Raw genomic sequence first — 9,349 nt, 5'->3', positions numbered from 1 at the left:
GTGAAAATGGTTGAAAACCAACTGGTCTTTGGAATCAATAGAACCATCATGGAATGTGTTGTGCTGTGTGTGTTCTGGTTCCGTGTGTGTGTGTGTGTGTGTGTGTGTGTGTGCGTGCGAGTGCATGTGTGTGCATATATCTAAATGACGGAGCGGTTGCGCAAAGACCCGCCCGGCTGAAGTGTGTTAAATACTTTTTGTTGAATTACTCATGACAAAGTTGTATGTATATCCATAACATAAACATCACTAGTTCTTTGTTTCAATCATTTTATTATTATTATTTTTCACAATTATATTACCTGATCATCTTCTTCTTAAATAATACAATTATTGAAAGACAGAACTAGTGTATTGTCTGCGCGTGCTGCTTGCTTATTTTATGGATATACATACTGTTACAACTTTGTCATGAGTAATTCAACAAAAAAATACTAATAACTCGCACAAATAAATTGCATTAAACAGTGCTGCCAGGCGGGTCTTTGCGCAAACCGCTCCATCATTTAGATATATGCGTGTGTGTGTGTGCGCGCACGCACAGCAATGGTGGCACGGTGGAAACGCCGGTGGACGCCAACTTTGCTTGTTCTTTAAAATCTAACAAACGCACCCGTTCTAACTACGATCGTTAATGTAGTGGGTACAGCTTTTGGAACTTTTGCAACTCCTGTGGCGGTGGCTGTGTGTCAGGATATCACGTCAAGATGTACCCATGCAGCGACGTAGTCTACTACCGGCGACCACGCTGCCTGTTGGTCCCTCCCGTGAACACTAACAGGTGCCGGGAGGAGAGGCAGTGGACCCGGTGACTTCCCCGCGGTGTGTCGGTCCGCCATCGGGGCAGCGGTGTGTGGACTTCCAGGCCCATGAGAGCGGCTGTGGAGTGTGGAGGGTGCAGCGTCACCGGGAGAAACCCGGTGAGTCGGCAACTTCCCTACGGCAGGCGGACGCCGCGTGTTGTCACCGGGCGGCGGTGTGAGACTGCTGGCGTTCTCTCTGATGGTCCAGCCTGGGACAGTTGTGGGAGTGGGAGTGTCCAGAGGATGAGGCAGAAGGACTTGCGAGGTGTTGTACTGTCCCTGTTGTACTGTCTATGCCACCATATGAGACTAAGCCTAGTCCTGAGCACCGTCGTGTGAACGAATATGGCTATCAGAGACGCTGCTGAGTGACATTCTTGTTGTATCATGATTCCAAACATGTGTCATAGGCTTGTGATTGTAACATAACTGCACCCATAATGTTTATGTCCTTGTATGCATTTTTCCTTTTAAAGTGTGGACCAAATAAAATAATTCAAATGTGTGTGTGTGTGTGTGTGTGTGTGTGTGTGTGTGAGGTCAGTATCTCTTGTCCTGCAAGAAACACAGACAGACAGAAATTATTATAAAGAGGTGTCCAATATTAAAGTATTTTTCCCCCTGCTGTCATTTTAACATCTGACTTCTGTGTTGCTTGATTCAATATTTAGATATTAACTTTACCTTCCTATATAAACCAATTGTAACTTCACACACGTCTCTGCTTCTGGTGACTGATATTGTCCTTCTAATGAATGTTAGACTGGTTGAAAACACACGTCTCTGCTTCTGGTGGCTGATATTGTCCTTCTAATGAACGTTAGACTGGTTGAAAACACACGTCTCTGCTTCTGGTGGCTGATATTGTCCTTCTAATGAATGTTAGACTGGTTGAAAACACACGTCTCTGCTTCTGGAGACTGATATTGTCCTTCTAATGAATGTTAGACTGGTTGAAAACACACGTCTCTGCTTCTGGTGACTGATATTGTCCTTCTAATGAATGTTAGACTGGTTGAAAACACACGTCTCTGCTTCTGGAGACTGATATTGTCCTTCTAATGAATGTTAGGTCGCATTCTCACCAGAGAGCTTTGCTGCGATTAAAACGAATCCTGCTGCGCATTTTCAGAAAGTGCGCTTCGTTTGGCAGGTGTGAAGGCTCTTTCGAATCCTAATGCGCAGCAAAGAACCGCATTTTACTCCGAGCAAAAACGGGGGTTTCGCTTCGCTTCCAAGCGCACTTGACTACGATTCGGTGCAGGTGTGAATGCAATCCGCAGCAAATAAAGGAAATGAAGCAAACAATGTGGCGGGTGAGGAGCTGAACACAGTTGGAGACGGAGAAGGCATATTTTACGCAGCACAAAGATGTCCCGTTACCGTAGATAGACGTGGTCGAATGAGGAGAGTGGAGACTGAAGCCCTGATCGAAATGAGGACGAGTACATTAATCAATTGCTTAAGAAAACACAAACACTGCAGTGCAGTGTAATAGTATTATAGCCTACAGAATATTCTGTCTGTCTGTGAGTGCCGTAAACATGGAGTGCTGTCACTGTGTGGGGACTAGTGGGGAGTAGGAACTTTCATCTCGATAAACTTGTAAACATTTTGCGCTGCTGTCTGTTATATCAGTGCACTCAGCGCTGTGCCTCCATGCCCAAAAGAACAGTGCGTGGCTGCGTGCTATATAGTGAGAGCGAGAGAGAGGGGGGGGCAGTCCCAGACGGCACGACACATATGCACGTTATGAGTATAATTTTATCACCATAGATTTATCATTTCACTGTGTAGGCTAGTTTATGAATGGAACACATTGATAAAGGTCCCCCCTGCTGCGTTTCCAATTGCTGCGGATCATGACAGTGTGAAGGCAAACCGTAGCCAATTAAATATGCAAGAATCCCATTTCTCCGCCCATACGCATTCGAGTCTACCGAAGTATTAGGTGAGAATGCGACCTTAGACTGGTTGAAAACACACGTCTCTGCTTCTGGTGACTGATATTGTCCTTCTAATGAATGTTAGACTGGTTGAAAACACACGTCTCTGCTTCTGGTGACTGATATTGTCCTTCTAATGAATGTTAGACTGGTTGAAAACACACGTCTCTCTCTCGATTTAGGTGGCAGAATAAGAGCAGTCAAAATGGTAATTTTGCCCAGACTATTATGCCTTTTTTTGTCACTGCCAGTAGAAATACCTTTAAAACAATTCAGGAAATGGAATAAACATATCTCACGTTTTATTTGGGATAAAAAAAAAAGGCCAAGGGTGAAATTTTCTACCCTACAACTGCTCCGAGAGAGAGGAGGCATGTCTCTCCCATCTTTAAGGGACTATTATCTAGCAGCTCAGCTAAGACCCTTGGTATATTGGTGTAACCGACCCTACATTGCAAAATGGAAAAGCATAGAGTTATCCCTGATGGATGTACCAATACAGTCACTATTAGGTTGCACTGACAGAGAGAAAGGAATGTTTCAGACAAGGAGTCAGTGGGTAAATTTATCGTTCAAAATATGGCTGGAAGTTGTTAAACGCTTCCAGCTTCAGAGGGAGGCAAAACTTTTAAGTTGGCCAGCATATGACCCTGACTTCATACCAGCAGTATTAGACAATAGGTATAAACAATGGCACCACAATGGCATCACTTCTATATGTACTATGATTAAAAATGGAAATATTGACAGTTTTGAAAACCTAAAGCAGAAATATGGGTTGGCTAACCAGGACTTCTTCAGATACTTACAAGTAAGGGATTGTTTTAGTAAAAAGGTAAAAGGGTCTACTCCAGGTATTAAACAGGGGTCTTGTGAGTAAACTATATAATGGACTTATGTCGTTGAAAAAGGACTCTACGATATATGTGAAAGAGCGATGGGAAAAAGAGTTGGGAATTGATATAAGTGAATAAGTATGGATGAATATATAAGAAAAGCAATCAACGACCACTAATTCCTTGACTTGGCGAGACTTTTGTTGGAAAAACCAGATTCGCTTCTTTATTACTCCAAAACAGAAGTCCAAACAGACTGGCAACCATATGGACTGTTGGAGAGAATGTGGAGATACAGTGGTTGATCATGCACATGTCTTTTGGTCTTGTCCTGTAATTCAGCCATTTTGGAAGGAAGTGACCACACTTATCTCAAACATTATGGGTTTTAGAATAGATGATTCATTCACATCTTTGTACCTAGGATAACTCCCAGATGGGCTAAACCGGGATGACTCCTACTTACCGGTACTTAAGATTCTACTTGTAGCAAGTAAAAAATCTATTACAAGAAACTGGTTACAAAAGAACTGTCCTACTGCCGACCTTTTTATCAACATTGTGAAACAACTGCATCACCTAGAACAGATGACCTATTCGTTAAGACTGCAAAAAGAGCTGGGTGAAAGAAGATGGGAGAAATGGACAGAGTACTTAGCTGGGGGTGGATGTGGAGTGAATATGGGTGGTGTCTTTCCGGTTGTCATTTAATGTAAGGAACCCAAAAATCTATAATATGTATTATATTGCTGCTGCTGTACATTGTAATATATTGCTGCTGTTGTACATCCCATGACCTCTTGTTTTTTTTTGTATTTTGTTTTTACCCAGTTTATTTTTATTTTTATTTACTGTTGATGTTTCTGTCCTATTGTATGTCTTGTATTGTTTGTCTTTTTTGTTTGTCTTGCATATTAAAAAATCCTAAAATAAAGAGTTAAAAAAAAAAAAGTAAAAGTATAATCACGTTAACCCACACCCTCGAATGTAATATTGCAATTCTACCACAGACTGACAGTCACCCTTAAAACAAAGAAAATCACCTTCTCCTTCAGGCCTTCCACCTCTGCCTGGAGGCTCTCAGCTCGCTCCTCGGCCATCTCTTCCACCTCTGCCTCTGCCTCGTCCAGCGTGGCGTCCGCTGTGTCCACCATCTCATGTAGGGTTATCTAGGGTTAGGGTCATCTGGGGTTAGGGTTATCTGGGCTATGTTGTTCCAGGTACCCCCCATCTGAAACTATACATGTTGTTCCAGGTACCCCCCATCTGAAACTATACATGTTGTTGTCCCCCCCCCCCCCCCCCATCTAAAACGATGTTCCAGGGACCCCCAGAAGCAAAGATTTGAGTTAAAAACGTGAACTGACAGCCCTATCGGCTATTTTACCGTTTGTGAGGACGCACACATGAGCGCGCGTTATTACGTGGCGGAGCAAATTGTTATTTATAATGTGTGTGAAATACCGTGATAATACAGTAGCTAGACTGGATCCATTGGAACACACATTCTTTTATGTCTTAAAAGTAATACTTTTAGACAAGGTTCATGTCTGACAGTGACAATATTCAGGTTAAAGGACCACCCCCCCTGCAAACTGGGCAAAGCCAAACGTACCTCAACTGCGGCCTGAAGTCTTCGCGCCTTCGTGCGAACGACCTGCAAGTGATTTGTTATCTTCATTACCAGAAAAGGAAAAAAACAATTAAACCAAAGAGTACAAAGTGGATTACACATCAGGGTTGAAAACACTTGAAGGGAGATAAGCCCTACTATAGAAGCATCTCAAGCCACACATCAACCTTACAGCCAACAAAGCATTACACTGTCTGTTGTTGTCACTTAATCCATTCTGGGCGGGAACCCCTTTTGGTGTTAGCATTATGTTATGCTTTAGCTATTGAAAAATAGCAGATCTACAAGCTCATAGCGCTCCACCGAGACAGAGTGGCGCGCTACGAGCTAAAATGTGGTGCAAATCTTTGAATATATATTTCCAAGCAAACATTTTTAACTAAAATATTTTCTTCTGGGGGTCCCTGGAACTACATCTTTTGAGATGGGGGTCCGTGGCCCAATAGAGATAATTCTGGGGGTCCTTGACATGAAAAAGGTTGAGCACCACTGACAGAGAAACATGGGTTTTTCAGAAAAATGTTAGGATTTAGAAGCCTTTTTCTTAATCGACCTCAGTCCAAAATGGGTTAAGTGAACTGATTAAGGAGGATGCAGGCCCCTTTAGCACACATTAACAGAGCGCAGATGTGATCTGCTGTGTACTGAATGAAAATTGGCCAGTCTAGTATTCTTTGGGGGGGATCTGGATATAAGGCATTTCACTGGCCAAGTTTGCCTTGAACATTCATATAGTCCGAAAACATTTCATGTTCCTCATAAGATGAAATATTCATCAGTGCAGATTGTAGAATGGTAGTGTGTGTTCGTAGGTGTGTGTGTGTTCCTTCTGCCCTACATGACTGGATATTGCATTGTGTATTTGCATTTCTTTGGTGGAGTGGATTCATTTTCTGTAGTGGTTTTAATCAAGCAAATCACCCCCATGTCAAAGAAGCTTGCGTGTGTGTGTGTGTGTGTGTGTGTGTGTGAGTGTGTGTGCAGCTGGGCACACGCGTGTGTGTGCGTGCGTGCTTGCGTGTGTGTAAAGTGGGTAATTGGCAAATATCAGTGCAGATCACCAATCAAATGGCCACTGCAGGTAAGGTCTTTGAAAGTAGGGAACTTTTCTTGTTATTATTATTATTAAGTTTATTATTCACCTGGGGCCTATTTCACAAATCTTGGATTAACTAATCCAGGATATAGGCCAAAGCGAGGCTTTTTAAATACTGGTCTTTACAGCCTGGTTTATTCCGTTCCACTAAAGCCAAGCGAGGCTCAGAATTGGCGGATTTGGCGAGCCGGGCTCAGCAAGCCTCGCTTACAAGCGCGTGCACGCATTCCTTGAAAAGCCATGATGCCGATCATAGATTTCTTGAGCGAGACCAATCATGAGCGAGGCGAGCAAATATGCAGGGAGAGCTGCGGCTTTCACAGATGAGGAGCAAGAAAATCTTATGATATACTACGAGGAATGATGAGTGAATGATTTATTACTTTTTTGAGGCAGGTCTGATAAGAGCGCCCCTCACTTCACACGGGTGTGATTATTTTGCAGAACAATTGGATTTGATCAAAATCCTTCAAAATGTTGGAACTACAAGCCTACAACAAGCTTACAATGTGCCAAATTGTATAAGCTTGTAGATCGGCTAGTTTCAAATAGCTGATGATGCTGATAAAATGGGGCTTTTAAGTGGTTTTTAAGTGGTTAAGCACATGGCCAGTGGCACACAAATAAACACAGAATAGAGATGACACACAGCAGGCCTATAACACTTACCATGGGTCATATCCATGGCCTCCTCAAATACGCGCTCCATCTCTTCGGTCCAGAACAGGCGTTTTGCCCTCCCAGCCATGATGTTCTGTTGAGTATCAAACAAAGTCACATCCTGTGTGTTCAATACTGGTACCTTATTATATACCTTTATTTAAGGATATTCACCTCACCTGAGGAGGAAAAGACAGGGTTCAATAATGACCTTTATTTAAGGATATTCATCTTCACAGTTTGACTCCATAAAACACTTTACCCACATTTTAACCCGTTCTGACCTGAGATCAGATTCTAAAAATGTCTTCTTCTACATCCTGACACCAAAATGGGTTCCCGCCCAAAATGGGTTAATCAAATATTCTACGCTGGCGAGATTGTTTCATTACCTTTGCAGCATAACGCTGAAAGAATTTGCGCTTTAGATATGTGAAAAACCGCTAGTAAACACTAAACACTGCCCGCATCGGTTATTGAGCCGATAAAAAAAAGCCACTTCCTTGATCCGGGTCACAGACAAAGAGCAAAGCCCTAGCAGCAGCCCAGATGATGACTTGATTTCCAGGTTTCGTCGTCATAACGCGACGGCCTCGTCATCAGGTCCCGGAAAAATCTGCCGTTTCTTTTTAATTATTTTAAAACGGCTAATTAAACGCATTAAACACATGTGTGGCCCTCAGGTTAATATCGGAGTTTAATTACTTCAGTCTAAATTAGTAGCTTAATGAATAGCATAAAATTGTTATTGACCTTTTTTATGTCCGATGTATGTGTATTTAGTTCTTAAAGTTAACATAACTATAATTGAAGGCATTTGAAATTAAATTAAAATGTAACTTTTCAGGATTGCAATTTAAAAAAATCGCCAAAGAAATATTCAGGATTTAAATTCAAATATAGCACAAATAAAATAGCTGATCTACAAGGTTGTAGATCTGCTATTTTTGCTATGAAAGTAATATGCAATGTGGCCCTCTGGAGTGAGTGTGGAACTATAGTGGCCCTCTGGAGTGAGTGTGGAACTATAGTGGCCCTCTGGAGTGAGTGTGGAACTATAGTGGCCCTCTGGAGTGAGTTTGGAACTATAGTGGCCCTCTGGAGTGAGTGTGGAACTATAGTGGCCTTCTCCATCGTCAAAGTTGCCCACCTCTGATATGGTATGTGAAGAGTCTGCCTGTGCTATTAACTCATTTTGGATTAAAACATAAATTAAATGCTGTTTTTTCAAATCTGGTCACATAATTATCTGAGCAGGTCAAAGGTCACAACAGAGGCATGAGACGAGAAGAGAGCATTGGAAATTATTTCTGGAAGAGATGCCATTCGATAAAAGACAATACAATGTCCATCGTAGATAACATTCTTTTGAACGATACTTTGACAAACCACAACAGAAAGATGGAAGGAAGTGAAATGTCAACCAGTTAATTTAGGGCTGAGAACAGATTCTATAAATGTTCTTCTACATCCTGACAGTTTTCATTCTGACCTGAGAACAGGTTCTATAAATGTTCTTCTACATCCTGACAGTTTTCATTCTGACCTGAGATCAGATTCTATAAATGTTCTACATCCTGACAGTTTTCTGAAAAAGCTATGTTTCTATGTCAGTCGTTCTTTGATTTTTCAAAAATAGCAGATCTACAAAGCTCATAGCGCGTCACCGAGTGGCGCGCTATGAGCTTGTAGATCTGCTATTTTTCAATAGCTGAAGTATAACATAATGCTTCGTTAAAACACCAAAAGGGGTTCCCGTCTAGAATGGGTTAATTTAGCGTAAAACATTTTGCAGGTGTGGAGGATGCACGTGTTCCATTCAGTGTTGTTTTCGGCGACTAAAACTAAGACGAAAAATGTTTCTCGACTACCTTTTTTCACTGAGGAAAGCCAAATGGAAACTAAATTAAAGCTAAGCTATGATGACTAAAACTAAGACTAAATGTTTGACAATTGCGTCAACAGATGAAAACTAGACTAAAATGAAAGGAAGGGACTAGTGGACAAGGGATCCAGTGTAAGTCATTTTAGACTTGGTTGCATGCTGAAAATAGCAGATCTACAAGCTCACAACGCATCAGCAGTCATTACGACGGCGTCAAGGCACGCCAAAATACATTTTAGTTGACTAAATCAACTGTAGATTTAGTCGATCATAGTTCTTATGACATTTAGTCAACTAAAACTAGACAATAAAACATTCCAGGTAAAATGTGACTAATGACTAAAACCAAAATGAAAATGTGCTGCTGGTTCCATTCAACTAAGCACTCAGGCTGTTTTCTCTTCATGTGATACACAGTCATAGATCACCACCTTGTGGCCTTTTTGAGTATTGCAACCTGCAGCTACCAACCTGACTTGTGCCAACTCTC

General features: G+C 41.8%; 1 long non-coding RNA gene across 1 annotated transcript; it reads right to left on the bottom strand.

Annotated features, from left to right (window-relative positions):
- Nucleotides 1–4,627: 4,627 nt before the first annotated feature.
- LOC308311329 lies at nt 4,628–7,070 on the bottom strand. The gene is made up of 3 exons (XR_013963632.1): nt 6,984–7,070; nt 5,201–5,260; nt 4,628–4,754 (listed from the first exon to the last, which is right to left on the bottom strand). It is a non-coding gene; the product is annotated as an uncharacterized lncRNA (long non-coding RNA).
- Between the last annotated feature and the right edge of the window lie 2,279 nt (nt 7,071–9,349).

The sequence above is a fragment of the Protomyctophum bolini genome, assembly GCF_963924005.1.
Source record: "Protomyctophum bolini genome assembly, chromosome: 23".
NCBI lineage: Eukaryota > Metazoa > Chordata > Actinopteri > Myctophiformes > Myctophidae > Protomyctophum > Protomyctophum bolini.
This window is presented reverse-complemented; position numbering and strand designations above follow the sequence as displayed.